Genomic DNA, 13,723 nt, shown 5'->3' with positions numbered 1-13,723 from the left:
CCCGAGGAAGACCCGAACTATCCTGTACAATAACAGCGCGTTGCTCGTGTGTGTGCGTGTAGTTACCAACTCTCCTCTTGCGAAAAAAAAGATTGGTGCAGGGGATTAATCAGGAAACTGGATTAAGCTGTGTCTTTATACTGTTTTGCGTAGGCTATTTAGCCTGAGTTTGCGCAATTTGCCATAGCAAAACAAGAGGATCAACGTTTTCATTGCCATATCAATTTCATTTTCATTAATAACGTTTACATTTAGGTCTAGTCGGGTTTGAAAAAAATATACGATGGGTCGGGTCAGACTCGGGTCTAACGTTATCGGGTCTGTCTCGGGTTCGAGGCTTTACAAAAAAAAAGAAAAATTGGCATGTCGGGTTCGGGTAAAAGTGATTCAGGTCATTTCGTCATTTGTTGCGGTAACGACAGAAATGAAGACCATCCAACGCTGATTTTTGCTATAGGTGATAGTTGCTGCATGAAGCCTCAGAAACACAAACATTAATCAAAAAGTAAAACGTACCAAAAATCAAACAGGCTCCTAAAAGATACCTTACCTACAGTATTTTTGTAAATATAAAATATAATGGTGGTATTCGACTTTAATGGAGTCATCGCATTAAAAACCCACCGCACTGCCGGCATTTTTGTTTTCACAAGTGACAGCGGTGTACAGTACGTGACGCAATGGCTAAAGTTCGTGGACAACATGCAATATAGTCACTCCACAGAGTCCCAACCTCGGAAGAGACAGGAGTGGATTTATTGTATTTTTGGTGGAAATCCATCAGAAACTATAAGTAAAAACCTGCTTGTTCGCACGAATCACTTCAAGCCAGAGTGCTTTTTTTCAACCTGGGACAGTACATGCAGGATAAGCTTCAAAGTTGTTCCTCAGGAGGGATCGAGACCATCTGAACGAGGAAAAGCTGCCGATGCAAGTAACATTTATCAACAGTCTGAATTGACGCAAATGTACTGTATACATAAGAGGATAACGTTAGCATATGATCTGAGGTCATGGTCAAGGAGCTAAGTCAGTCACGGGCTAAATAGAACATTCAAAGCCAGTGTAAAACTTACTCTATATTTATATGTTATTTGGCAAATGGGCACTTGGAGTTTATCTGTACAGTTTGTTAATACATTATATGTGCGTTAATATGTTTAGCTGCGGCAAGCTGTTTGTTTTGGTAACGAACGGGGGAACACTGCGGTTAGTTTAATTTTAAACGTCTCAAATCATTCGTCTTTAGGCTGAAACATCTGTTACAGCATACTAGTTATGCTCTCACGTTGTGTGTAACGTTATAACCTGTCAATAACAAGTGCTTAAATCAACGCAATTCCGCTGAAATTAGGGATGGGCACAGTACTCGATCACTCTTGTACTCGAACGCAACAGCGACGATCGATCATAAAAACGATGATCCGAGTTTAAAAAAATACTTCTGATTGGATATAGCAGCCTTTTGGGCGGCACCTTGAGCACTGATTGGTTAGCATTGTTTGAGTGCGGTCCAAAGTTGAAACCGAAAAACAGAGAAAATGGCTTCAAAGTCACGTAGTGATGTCTGGCTTTACTTCGAAAAAATAGATGAAAAAACAGTTCAGTGCAAAATATGCAGTGCCAAGCTGTCACACAAATCTACTGCAAGTAAGTTTGCGTTATCATCTAGTATTTTTTACATAAAATGTCTTCCGATACCACCAAAGATGCAACTCGGACGAGCATCGCATCTTTTACCGTCAAACAGAAATGCAGCGCAGCGCAGAGGTGAAAAGATGACAACTAATCACCGAAATGATAGCGAAGGATTTGCTGCCCATTCGTTTTAGCCAATATATTGTTAAATAACATTTTGGTTTATCAGAAAGTGCTAATATCCCTGAGCCGGGACTCGAATAGCGCTATATGTCAGAGCACGTTACCACAAGGCTATTGGCTCCGACAGCAATTGAGTGTTTTCAAGCAAAATATGTTACAGACATTTCATGAATATATGCCAACATCCCATCAGTCCTTTAAAATATTGTAGTAAAGAAAGAATTAAATTAGCCTAAATCAAACTCCATATACACATCATGTCACACCTAAACCTTATATAGCCTATTGTTGGGTGGAAACCAAGGCATCACGCGGTCAATCACTTAAACCTTAATTTCTCACACAAACATATACTGTATCTGTCTATGACTCGCGCAACATAAAGAGAACAGAAAAATGCAGATAAAATAAATCGGATTAAATAATCTATGCTGTCATACGTTCATAAACATTTTAAATAACGTAATACAAACTCGCATTTTGTTCTGGATGTAAACAGGTAGCAGTGCGGTTAGGGCTGTGCAATTAATAGAAAATTCATCATAATCGTCAATTTTGGGCTTCATCAATTACAAAAACAAACCGACCTCTTACACAGTTAGAGATCACTGCAGCCATTGGAGACATGCAAGCCGGGAAATCTCCAGGACCAGATGGTTACCCCCCCCGAATTTTTTAAGAAATTTAGTGATAAACTTGCACCTCTTATGCTTGAAGTTTTTAACGAATCATTGGGAAACGGTTCCTTGCCCTCAACCCTCACACAAGCGAAGATTACGTTACTCCTCAAAAGGGACAAGGACCCTACTAACTGTGGCTCTTACCGTCCTATTTCCCTCCTAAATGTAGATATAAAAATTTTAGCCAAGGTGATGGCACATCGTTTGGAGTCCGTCCTCCCTAAAGTAATCTCTGAGGACCAAACCGGTTTTATAAAGGGTCGTCACTCTTTTTCAAATATTCGCCGGCTCGCTAACGTGATCTATTCCCCCGGTCCTTCTTCGACTACAGAAGCTGTAATCTCTCTGGACGCGGAGAAGGCCTTTGACCGGGTGGAGTGGAGATACTTGTTTTCCGTATTGGAAAGGTTTGGGTTTGGAGACACGTTCCTGGCATGGATACGTCTGCTCTACTCGTCCCCACAAGCATGTATTCAAACTAATCAATCTCATTCCAAATTTTTTCCCCTGTCGCGTGGGACACGTCAGGGATGTCCTCTATCCCCGTCCCTATTTGCAGTGGCAATTGAGCCTCTCTCACTTGCACTGAAGTCGTCGTTGGTGTTACGCGGGGTTAGGCGTGGGACTGAGGAACATCGCGTCTCTCTGTATGCAGACGACCTCTTGATCTATATAAGCAATCTAGAAACCAGCATCCCCGTAATTATATCACTATTGAACAATTTTGGGTCTTTTTCTGGCTACAAGCTTAATTATCAGAAAAGTGAATGCTTCCCCATTAATGATTCGGCAATGCAAATTAAACAAGAAGCAGTTCCCTTCCACTTAACACACTCGGGTTTCAAATATCTTGGAATAAACATTACGCGTTCCTTCACCTCTCTTTTTGGGGCTAATTTTACATGTCTAGTTAACCTAATGAAAGCTGACTTTCAAAGGTGGAGCAGTCTACCTTTGACTATTGCAGGGAGGGTACAATCAGTGAAGATGAACGTACTCCCAAAGTATTTGTATTTGTTTCAATGTCTACCGCTATTCCTGACAAAATCATTTTTTCGATCAGTTAATAAATCCATCACCTCCTTTATCTGGAAGAATAAAGTTCCAAGAGTTAACAAAGGCTTACTTCAGAGGGGTCGCGGTGTGGGGGGACTGGCTCTCCCTAGTTTTATTCACTACTATTGGGCAGCCAACCTACAGAAAATTTTATTCTGGCTCCATCTGCCAGACACCGACTGGTGTACACTTGAGGCGCACTCGTGCCACTCATCATCCCTCCCTGCTTTGGTGTACTCCTCCCTGCCCACAAAGTGGTCCAGGTTTACCTCCAACCCCATAGTACTGTCCACCCTTAAAATCTGGGCCCAGTTCCGGAATCATTACAAATTCACTTCTCCCTCTCCCCTAGCCCCTATTTGTAGAAATCACTTATTTCCAGCTTCCTTTCTTGATTCAACATTCATTCAGTGGGACAGGAAGCGACTTTCCTGTTTTAAAAGCTTGTACGGTATAGAAGGGTTCAATAGTTTTGATAATATATGCCAGAAATATGATCTTTCACGCAGTAACTTTTTTAGATATCTCCAAATACGCCACTGTTCCCTTCCTTCCCAGTCCTTCCTACTGAGACAACATGGGAGGAAGTGGCCCTCCTCTGTCCAAAAAAAGGATTGATATCACGGTTATATTCTCAACTAATGTCTCTTGAAAATCGTGACCTTTCAAAAATAAAGAAAGGATGGGAAGGCGAGTTGATGATTGAGTTGTCGGACAAACAATGGGAGGATGCACTACAGAGGATTAATTTATCCTCATCCTGTGCACGCTTGGGGCTCATTCAGTTTAAAGTAGTGCATAGAGCTCATTTCAGTAGAGCTAGGCTAGTAGATATATACCCAGGAATGGACGGGAGTTGTAGTAGATGTTCCCTCTCTTCAGCTGATTTAACACACACTTTTTGGTTATGCCCCTGTCTAAATCAATACTGGTCGTCTGATATTCAAATTAAGCCCTGTCCACTGATTGCAATATTTGGTATTCCAAATGAGAGTTTAACTTTAACCCGGGACCAATCGGACATTATTGCTTTTACAACACTTCTTGCCCGTCGTAGAATCTTATTAGTTTGGACATCCGCTACTCCACCGGCGGTGTCCGAATGGTTAATGGATGTTTTATTCTTTCTGAAATTAGAAGTTAAATTCACATTGAAAGGGTCAGTCCAGAAATTTTACTTAAAATGGCAGCCCTTTTTGGCATATCTTGAGAATCTTAAAGTCTTGCCTGAAGTATGAGACATCCGTTTTTAGATTCTACTTGTGTTTGATCAAATCAGTGGTCAATATCCTCATGGGATAGGAACTGAGTAACCTGTTTAACAATTGTGAAAAAGTAAGTCTAAATTCCTAGCCAACTGATGTATTTCCCAGAATGTTTTTTTTTCTTTTTTTATATGTATGTATATGTGTGTGTATGTATATATATATATATTTTTTTTTTTTTAATTTTGGGAGGGAATGTTCTAGTTGTTTAAGATAAAAAGAAACTGTAGAACTGTTCTATTTTCTGTAAAATGTTACATCCTTGATCCTCCAATAAAAAGATTTCAACGAGAATTACAAAAACAAAATAATCGAGGTAAACGATTATTGTGCCGCATTTCATTTGGCAAAGTTCCTCTCTTTTCTTATGGAATAAATCCACAGCGCACACTTTTCTTTACAGTGGTTCAGCAGTGCTATTTCTTTAAATTTATTTTCAGTTAAATTCAGAGTTTAAAAGGCAAGTTTTTTTATTTTCTATGATGTTTTAAAGTAATGGTGTTCAATAATTGGGATCTCAATATTGGCCAAAATAATCGTGATTATGATTTTTGTCATAATTGAGCAGCCTTGAGTGCGGTGCGTGCTGTGTCGCTATGAAAGCACATGTGGACGTGAGCTGTGCACCGGACCTCTGTTCATGCATTGTGTTTATAACAGCCAAGAAATCATTTTAAACAATTTCTGCACGCAATGCATAACATCAAATGAATGTTTAATAAAAAAAGCAATTAACTTAAAGTCACCATGCTATCAAACAGGAAAATATATAAATGTTTTACACAGTGTTGCAGTCATTATAATAAATGATTTTTCCATCCACACCATAATTTTTTTAAATTATTTTGCACTTGTAATCTTTAATCAAAAACATTAAGCTCCTATCCCCCTCTCAACAACAACTCCTCACCACATGACGTCAGCAACAATAAAATGGTAGGACTATACTGACTATCCAATGGCCAGGCATTTTCTGTCAGTAGTTTTGGAACCTGATGTTCCGAATATGGTAAGCGGCGTTAAATTTCAGTGCAGTTTTCGTCCAATCACTACACACTAGTGAACTGGCCAATCATAGCACACCTCGCTTTTCAGAGCGAAGAGCTACAAACATGCTCGGTATGTGGAAAATACAGTGTTTTTAAACCTTAAATCGTGTATACACATTGAATAACATTTAAAGCTAACAATAATATTTGTTGTCAAATGACCCCTTTAAGATATACAATACACAATAGAAACATGTAGAAAAAGAATCTACAGATACAGCATTTATGTCACTGCTAATACTTTTGGCCACTGTATTTACATGTTAATTTTGGAGCGTTCTATAAAAAACATTCCTATCATGGTTGATAAAGGCATACGTCGATAGATATCGTTACCAATTTTGTCATCATAACTGTATAACTGTACAACATAACTGTAACCGTTTCAGTGCTTAGAACGGTTCGGCGTGATGGTGGAAAAGAGCTCTAAGTAAATTCGTTTTGTGTTTATGGTGATTTTTTTTATTAACAGTAGGCTACATTACATGTTTTTATGTTGTCAATACAGGACAGTAGACTCATTTTTCCAACTGGTCCCACTCAGTTGGTCACACCAACTTTAAATTTGGTCGCACCTTTTTAAAGTAATCATAATGACCTTGCATCTCCAATCCTCTTCCATATTTCTAAAATGCATCACTAAACGAATCCAAAACTCTGCAAATACTTATCACACAAACAAGAAATGTATTTCCAAAGAATGCTAAAATGTCTACTTTATAATCTAATTATAAGCTTGTTCTGAAATGGTCAAATTGGGGGTAGACCGATTATTGAACTGGCCGATTATCGTGCCAACCTTTTTTTGTCACTGATCCATAAACTATGAACAAAGACAGTGAGTCTATTGTATCTAGGCCTCAGTATGCCACTCCAAAAAGAAGCTAAACACCAGTCAGCACATACAGCACAACATTAGCTGACCACTTTCCTAGAGGGACAACTTTACATCACTTTAGTCAGAGGAGCAGCACATCATTTGTGCATGTATACGTGTTACAGATGGCTCTGGAATAGAGACATAAAACCCAAGACAAACACTTAAATACAGTACATGCATTGAGTGAATCATTATGTGTCCAGGATGCGCAAAAGTGCTTTTGTGCCACTCTGCATTTAAGACATGTTATACAGTAATCGTTTTGTGCAATAAACAGAGATGGTAAATAGTACTGTAGTTTACTCAAGTTACCTAAAACACCCTTAGCTGTTATAAAATGCACTGCAACCCACTGCTTCGCGGGGCTTATAACTTTTATAAAACAGGTACTCCATATGCGTGGCAATGTGTATTTTCATAAAATGAAGTGATATTTAGGCTATGGAATGCGATCAGCTGTTATAAATCGGGGTATTTTATAACGGCTTAGAACTCGGCTCAGCCAATCAGAATCAAGCACCAGAACTTAGTTTTATAATGATAGGTACGCCCACCTTACTTGCGTATACATTTGGGTGGTCTTATTCGAATCATACTACGAACTGACAGATTTGTGGGGGTGTGGTTACACGAGGCGTTTCAGGCAGGTCTAGCTGAGCATCCGCTTTTAGATAGAATGCATCTTCTTGCAATTTGACGTGACTAATACATCCATGGGCAACATATAACACACCAAAGACACAGAAAAACATGTAGGTGAAGGCTGCCATGTATAACGTTAATTAGGCATATTAAGCATTTAATCATTAGGCAAATTAAGCCCTGGTTACATGTATCGATATTATTCACAGCCCTAGTGTTCGCTAGTTAAAGATGCGGCAAGACACGTCTGTAGTGTCATGGGAACAAAAGTGTTCCCATGTTAAAGATGTGACGCGTCATGAAAAACTATGTGTTCAGTAATTAAAGATCAGGTTCAACGTTTCTATTTGGATAGTAATACCATTTAGGAGAAAACTGCGGCATAGGGCTGCTCAAAGTGCTTGGCCACCCAGATCCCAATCCTAATGATAAACACATAAGAACTGTTGAGGAGACGTTACCCGCACCAGCATTATTTATAACATCAACTAAACCAGAGTAAATTTTACTTACTTTTACTTTGTCGCTTAATTCACATTTGGTGTGAACCCCACATAATGGGATAGTCGCATCGCACCACATCCGGTGTGGACAACATTTTAAATATAATGGGTTCTAATGCGTTCTACTGTCTTTTGTCGCATCACACTGCATCCGGTGTAGGCACGGTTTAAGGTTTTTAATGCAACCAGGCACTGGTTCCTGAAATTTACCTAAACTCAGATGCTTTCAGAGGTGTACTACAATAAAATCTCAAGTTACTTGTGATGGCAATACCAGTGAATGGCCTCGAAGTAGGAGTAGAATTTAACACTCCTCACATATCAGATTACTAGACATCAGTCTGATAAACTGGTAGATTACCAATAATGGATGGATGTTCAAGATGAGAATGCATCAATGTTTATGTGGTTGAATGCCCAACATCAAATTCTAGCACATAAGCTAAGCTTCTTTAATATTTAGGATATGACAATATAAAACACATTCTGAATAGACACTGACACACACGTGAAGTCTTCAATGTGAGTGTTATTTAATGATCACAATGGTTCTGTGCCCATCAACCTCATTATCAGTTATGAAATAGAGATATATAAATACTGTCTTAACCATCAGGCATTTAAATAAACAACCAGTTACAAGAGGCGCGCTCAAACAATTGTTAATGTCTGTTCAATGAAGCAGTGTGAAATTGTGTCAAAATAAACATCACGTCAGATCACGTCAATGACCTTATAACTAACATATTCATAACCCAACATCATTACATACTTGTTTGTAGGCCTACACACATGTCAGTTTTAAATGAAATAAATACGATACAACAATATTAGTTATTAAATGTTTAAAATAATATATGACAGAAGGTCATCGTTTATAAATAATGTTACATACCTGAGTTAATCAGTTCCTTATCAGCTCTTATTATTTTCGTCCCACGATTGTTGTATACGTTTAAGTATAAATAAATAAACGAGTAGACAAACGTAAATTAACGTAAATATTGTTTCGTTGTAAAATCCTCCTGGTGTCCTTCGTGTTAGCACGCCGGCTAATATAAGCTAATCTCTTTAGATATGATCAACCGTACAGATTTCATGACATTTCACTAAACTGTCCACAGTCTGTGTTTCTATGTAACACAGAATGACTTGCCATTAATAACGTATGCAGTTAGATGCAGTTATTTTATCTCGTAAAGCCGCTTTTACATTTAAATTATGGTCTTGTAAATGCTAAAGCGGATGCTAAGCCACACAAAACCGCTTACAAACCTGTATGCAATGCCATGAAATATAACGTTACATAAAATCTACAAATTGTGGACACAATTCTCCGATGTATTCATCTGTAAATTAAACGTTGAATGTATAGATTATATTGCGGTTGTTATTGGGTTATCAGATCATCCTCGGATCCGCAATGTACACCTCTGAAGGTTTAAATTGATTTAAAATAACAAATAAAATGATGAGATGCCCATCTGCCTTAAATAATTTTAACTTTAACAAATATTGTTATCCCAACACTGTTAAAACCCTTCAACAACTCTCATTTACATACTAGCCTATTATTATATCAGCCATATCGAATACATGTCAAACATCGTTTATAAACACTAAAATACACGAATAGTTAGTGCGATAATCTGCGAGTTAATGCTGTGTTCTTTAGCTAAAGACGCGGTATATGCATACAGGAGTCTCTCTCGGAGCTACAGAAATAACAAAACAACAAAACTGTAAATTGAGCATTATATACTGCCCTCTACTGAGATTACAGTATACTGCATAACTACAGGATGTATTTTCCAATTCAACACGAAGTGCTTTATTTACATGACTATAATAACAGACCTAATCTTTTTATGTTTTTGCTTTTATGTATTTATGGAACTGTATGTTCACATACTGAGATTTATGTGTACATTCTTTGTACGCATGCATGCTTATATAAGTAGGCCTACTTTCATTCACAACTCACAATCTTTATATCTGCACCTTAAAGACACCTGCCCACATAGAAAGCAAAACGGATTTACTTTGTTGTGTGACATAGTTTACGCCAAAATTGGAAAGATTATTGGTTGTCTGCATGGGTGATCTTTAGGATCTTTCAGCTTGATTGCGTTCTGGAAATTATTCATACCTGTGATGGCTACGGCCACACAGGGTAACATCACCTCAACTCTAAACATTTGATTACAGTTTTATTCGTTCACATTAGTTTGTTGCACTGATTATTTACAGTCATCTAAACTGATATTTATATAACAAACACAATACATTTTCTTTGATTTGTTTTTTTTCGCTTACCCTTACATTGATTTACAGGGAGTGCATTAATCACATGTTTCTTTGAGTTACCTGGATCATTGGGGACGGTCACTTCCTGGTTGGGCGAATGGAGTGGCAAAGGGCTGAGGAGACCTATATCCGGAAGCCAGCTCATGGCCATACCATATCTCACAATGTGACTGGGGGGATTTTGCCTTTAGTTAATTCTTGTGGTGTTAAGTGTTAGTTTGTTTACCCCTTCTATGTTATTTGGTTTTGCTAAGCCGTTATATAAGCTCCCTTCTGTGTCTATGTTGGGAGGCAGTTTTTTTGTTCAGTTAGTCTTGGGTTTCAAGGCTATGTACATAAGCCTATATGCAGTGACTGTTTTGTTGACTCTTTTAAGGCCTATCTATGAATTTGGTCCTTATGTAACTTCTCAACATTTTGGGTAATAAAACCCCATTTGTTTAAAAGACAACTTCCTGTGTTCTCTTGCCTCACTGTTGGGAGGGAGACCAGGGGAGAGGGGATTATGTTATTGTGGTATCCTATGTTGTGCAGATGATAGAAAATTAGCGAGCTTTCCCAGTCACACGTGGCAGAGGCCCAGAAACGGCAGAAGTGCTGGTATGATCAGTCATCCCGCCAGAGATCCCTCAGCCCTGGACAGAAGGTGTTAGGGCTTCTCCCTAGTGATGATAAAAAATTTTTGGCAAAGTGGCAAGGACCATTTGAGGTCCAGAAGAAACTTAGGCCTACCACCTACTGGATATTGACCACAGGTCAGTCACGTTCCAATAAAGTACTGCATGTAAACCTCCTGAAGAAATGGGTGCAACAACCCGAAAAGAAAACGGAGGTGATGCTCGTCAGAAGCATTCTGGAAGAGGAGGAAACGGAGGAGCAATACTTACCTTCTGAAGGTGGTCCAGCTGACTTCGATCTCCGTCATCTCTCTGAAGATCCTGGGAGGACTGACCTTGTTAAACATGATATTGTCCTTAAAGAAAGTGCTTCTGTGAAACGATTTAGTTACAGGATCCCTGAGCGCCTGCTGACCGCACTGAAGGAGGAGGTGGATCTCAAGGTGTCCCAGGGTATCATAGAGGTATCAAAGAGTGAATGGTGCAACCCGGTAGTCCTTGTACCGAAAAAGGATGGTAGCATAAGATTCTGTATTGATTTCAGGTACTTGAACTCAGTTTCTCAGTTTGACTCTTATCCAATACCCAGGATTGACAACCTGCTTGAACCGCTGGGAAAGGCAAAATTCCTGACTTCATTAGATCTTAGCAAAGGGTACTGGCAGGTACCACTGACTGAGCGATCGAGAGAGCTGACTGCTTTCCGGACTCTATGGGGTCTATTCCACTTCACAGTGCTTCCATTTGGTCTTCATGGAGCGGCAGCAAATTTCCAGAGGCTGATGGACCAGGTACTTCGTGATTACTCTGCATTTGCGGCAGCCTATCTCGATGATATAGTCATGTACAGTGACAGCTGGGAGCAACATCTGGAACATCTGCGTACTGTCTTGGGCTGTCTTCACACTGCTGGGCTGACCATAAATCCCTTGAATTGTGCCTTTGCTGCATCTGAGACTGAGTACCTGGGCCACATCATTAGGAATGGGATGATACGGCCACAGGTTAGTAAGATCCAAGTAGTTGAGTCATGCCCTTTACCCCAAACAAGGAAGCAACTCAGATCTTTTTTGCGAATGGCAGGCTTCTATCGTCGCTTCATTCCGCAGTTCTCCACCAGGGCGGCTCTGCTCTCACACTTGACCGGATCCCCGAGTCCCAATCAGATTCAGTAGACAGAGGAGGCCGTGGCAGCTTTCCATGCTATCCGGAAATCAACGAGTAAGCAACCAGTATTGTATGGGCCAAACTTTAACGACCATTTCTTTGTGCAGACTGATGCTTCCGACAGGGGTCTGGGTGCTGTGCTTCTTCAGGGGCCACCTGAGGACTGCCATCCTGTTGCTTACATCAGCAGAAAACTGTTCCCCAGGGAGGTCCATTATTCGACCATGGAAAAAGAGGGACTGGCTATCAAGTGGGCCCTGGACTCCTTCCGCTACTACCTCCTGGGTAGAGAATTCACACTGGAAACCGACCATTAGGCACTACAGTGGATAGAGAGAATGAAAGACACCAATGGAAGAATCACCCGGTGGTACCTGGCCCTGCAACCATTTCGCTTTAGCATTCAATAAATCCCAGGCAAAGAGAACCAGACAGCTGACTACCTCTCTCGCTGTACCAGTGTGTGATGGCTACGGCCACACAGGGTAACATCACCTCAATTCTAAACATTTGATTACCGTTTTATTTGTTCACTTTAGTTTGTTGCACTGATTATTTACAGTCATCTAAACTGATATTTAAATAACAAACACAATACAGTTTCTCTGATTTGGTTTATTTTGCTCTACCCTTACATTGATTTAAAGGGAGTGCATTAATCACATGTTTCTTTGAGTTACCTGGATCGTTGGGGGTAGTCACTTCCTGGTTGGGCGAATGGAGTGGCGAAAGGCTGAGGACCTATATCCAGAAGCCTCTTATAACCCCTTATATGTTATATAAGCTCCTTTCTGTGTCTTTGTTGGGAGGCAGTTTTTTGTTCAGTTAGTCTTGGGTTTCAAGGCTATGTACATACGCCTATATGCAGTGACTGTTTTGTTGATTGTTTTAAGGCCTAGCTATGAATTCTGGTCCTTATACAACTCCTCAACATTTTGGGTAATAAAACCCCATTTGTTTAAAAGACAACTTCCTGTGTTCTTACAATACCAAATATCTATCTGTAGGCTGCCTCTTTTACAATTTTGCAAAGCAGCACATATGGAAAGATACATAAACAGAATTAAAGAGATGTAATTATGATCAATAATTACAATAAATTGTATTATAATTATTAGCTGTTTGTTTAAATTCCAATGTTACCCAACTTGACTGAATAAGCTTATAATATAATTTTTTCTCACAAACTTGTTATTTTCGATGAATAATATATGTATGAAACCCCTTCGGTTATATGGATTACTTTTATGATGGTTATGTATTTTTCAAGCTTCAATAATGCGGCAGAATTAAAAAGCAGGATGTTATTTAATCTGTAATCTGAAAAAGGTTTGATGACTGTTTTACATTTACATTTAGTCATTTAGCAGACGCTTTTATCCAAAGTGACTTACAGATGAGGAAACATTGGAAGCAATTATAACAACATAGGCAACAAAATACATAAGTGCATCAAAACTAGTCCATTAAAGCCTAGCACAGTATACAAAGCTAAGAATAGCGAGGTTAGTATTTATTTTTTATTTTTTAAGAAGGAAAGGGAAAAGAATTAGGATAAATCAATCAGAGACGTGTTGACGGAAGAGATGCGTTTTTAGGCGTTTTTTAAAGATGGCAACAGAGTCTGCTGATCTTGTAGCAGCAGGTAGATCATTCCACCAATGTGGAACAGATCCAGAGAAGGTACGGGAGAGTGACTTTTTTCCTTTTTGGGATGGTACCACTAGCCGTTGTTC

General features: G+C 39.3%; 1 protein-coding gene across 1 annotated transcript in view; it reads right to left on the bottom strand.

Moving 5' to 3' along the window:
• ip6k1 (inositol hexakisphosphate kinase 1) overlaps positions 1-9,652 on the bottom strand; it is a 38,377-nt gene extending 28,725 nt beyond the window's left edge. Inside the window, exon 1 of the mRNA XM_079471696.1 lies at positions 8,792-9,652. The gene's annotated coding sequence lies outside the window, so the exon portion shown is untranslated. The remainder of the gene's footprint in view (positions 1-8,791) is intronic.
• Between the last annotated feature and the right edge of the window lie 4,071 nt (positions 9,653-13,723).

The sequence above is a fragment of the Barbatula barbatula genome (assembly GCF_947034865.1).
Source record: "Barbatula barbatula genome assembly, chromosome: 13".
Lineage (NCBI taxonomy): Eukaryota > Metazoa > Chordata > Actinopteri > Cypriniformes > Nemacheilidae > Barbatula > Barbatula barbatula.
The sequence above is the reverse complement of the archived record's forward strand: the minus strand, read 5'-3'. Positions and strand labels throughout refer to the sequence as shown.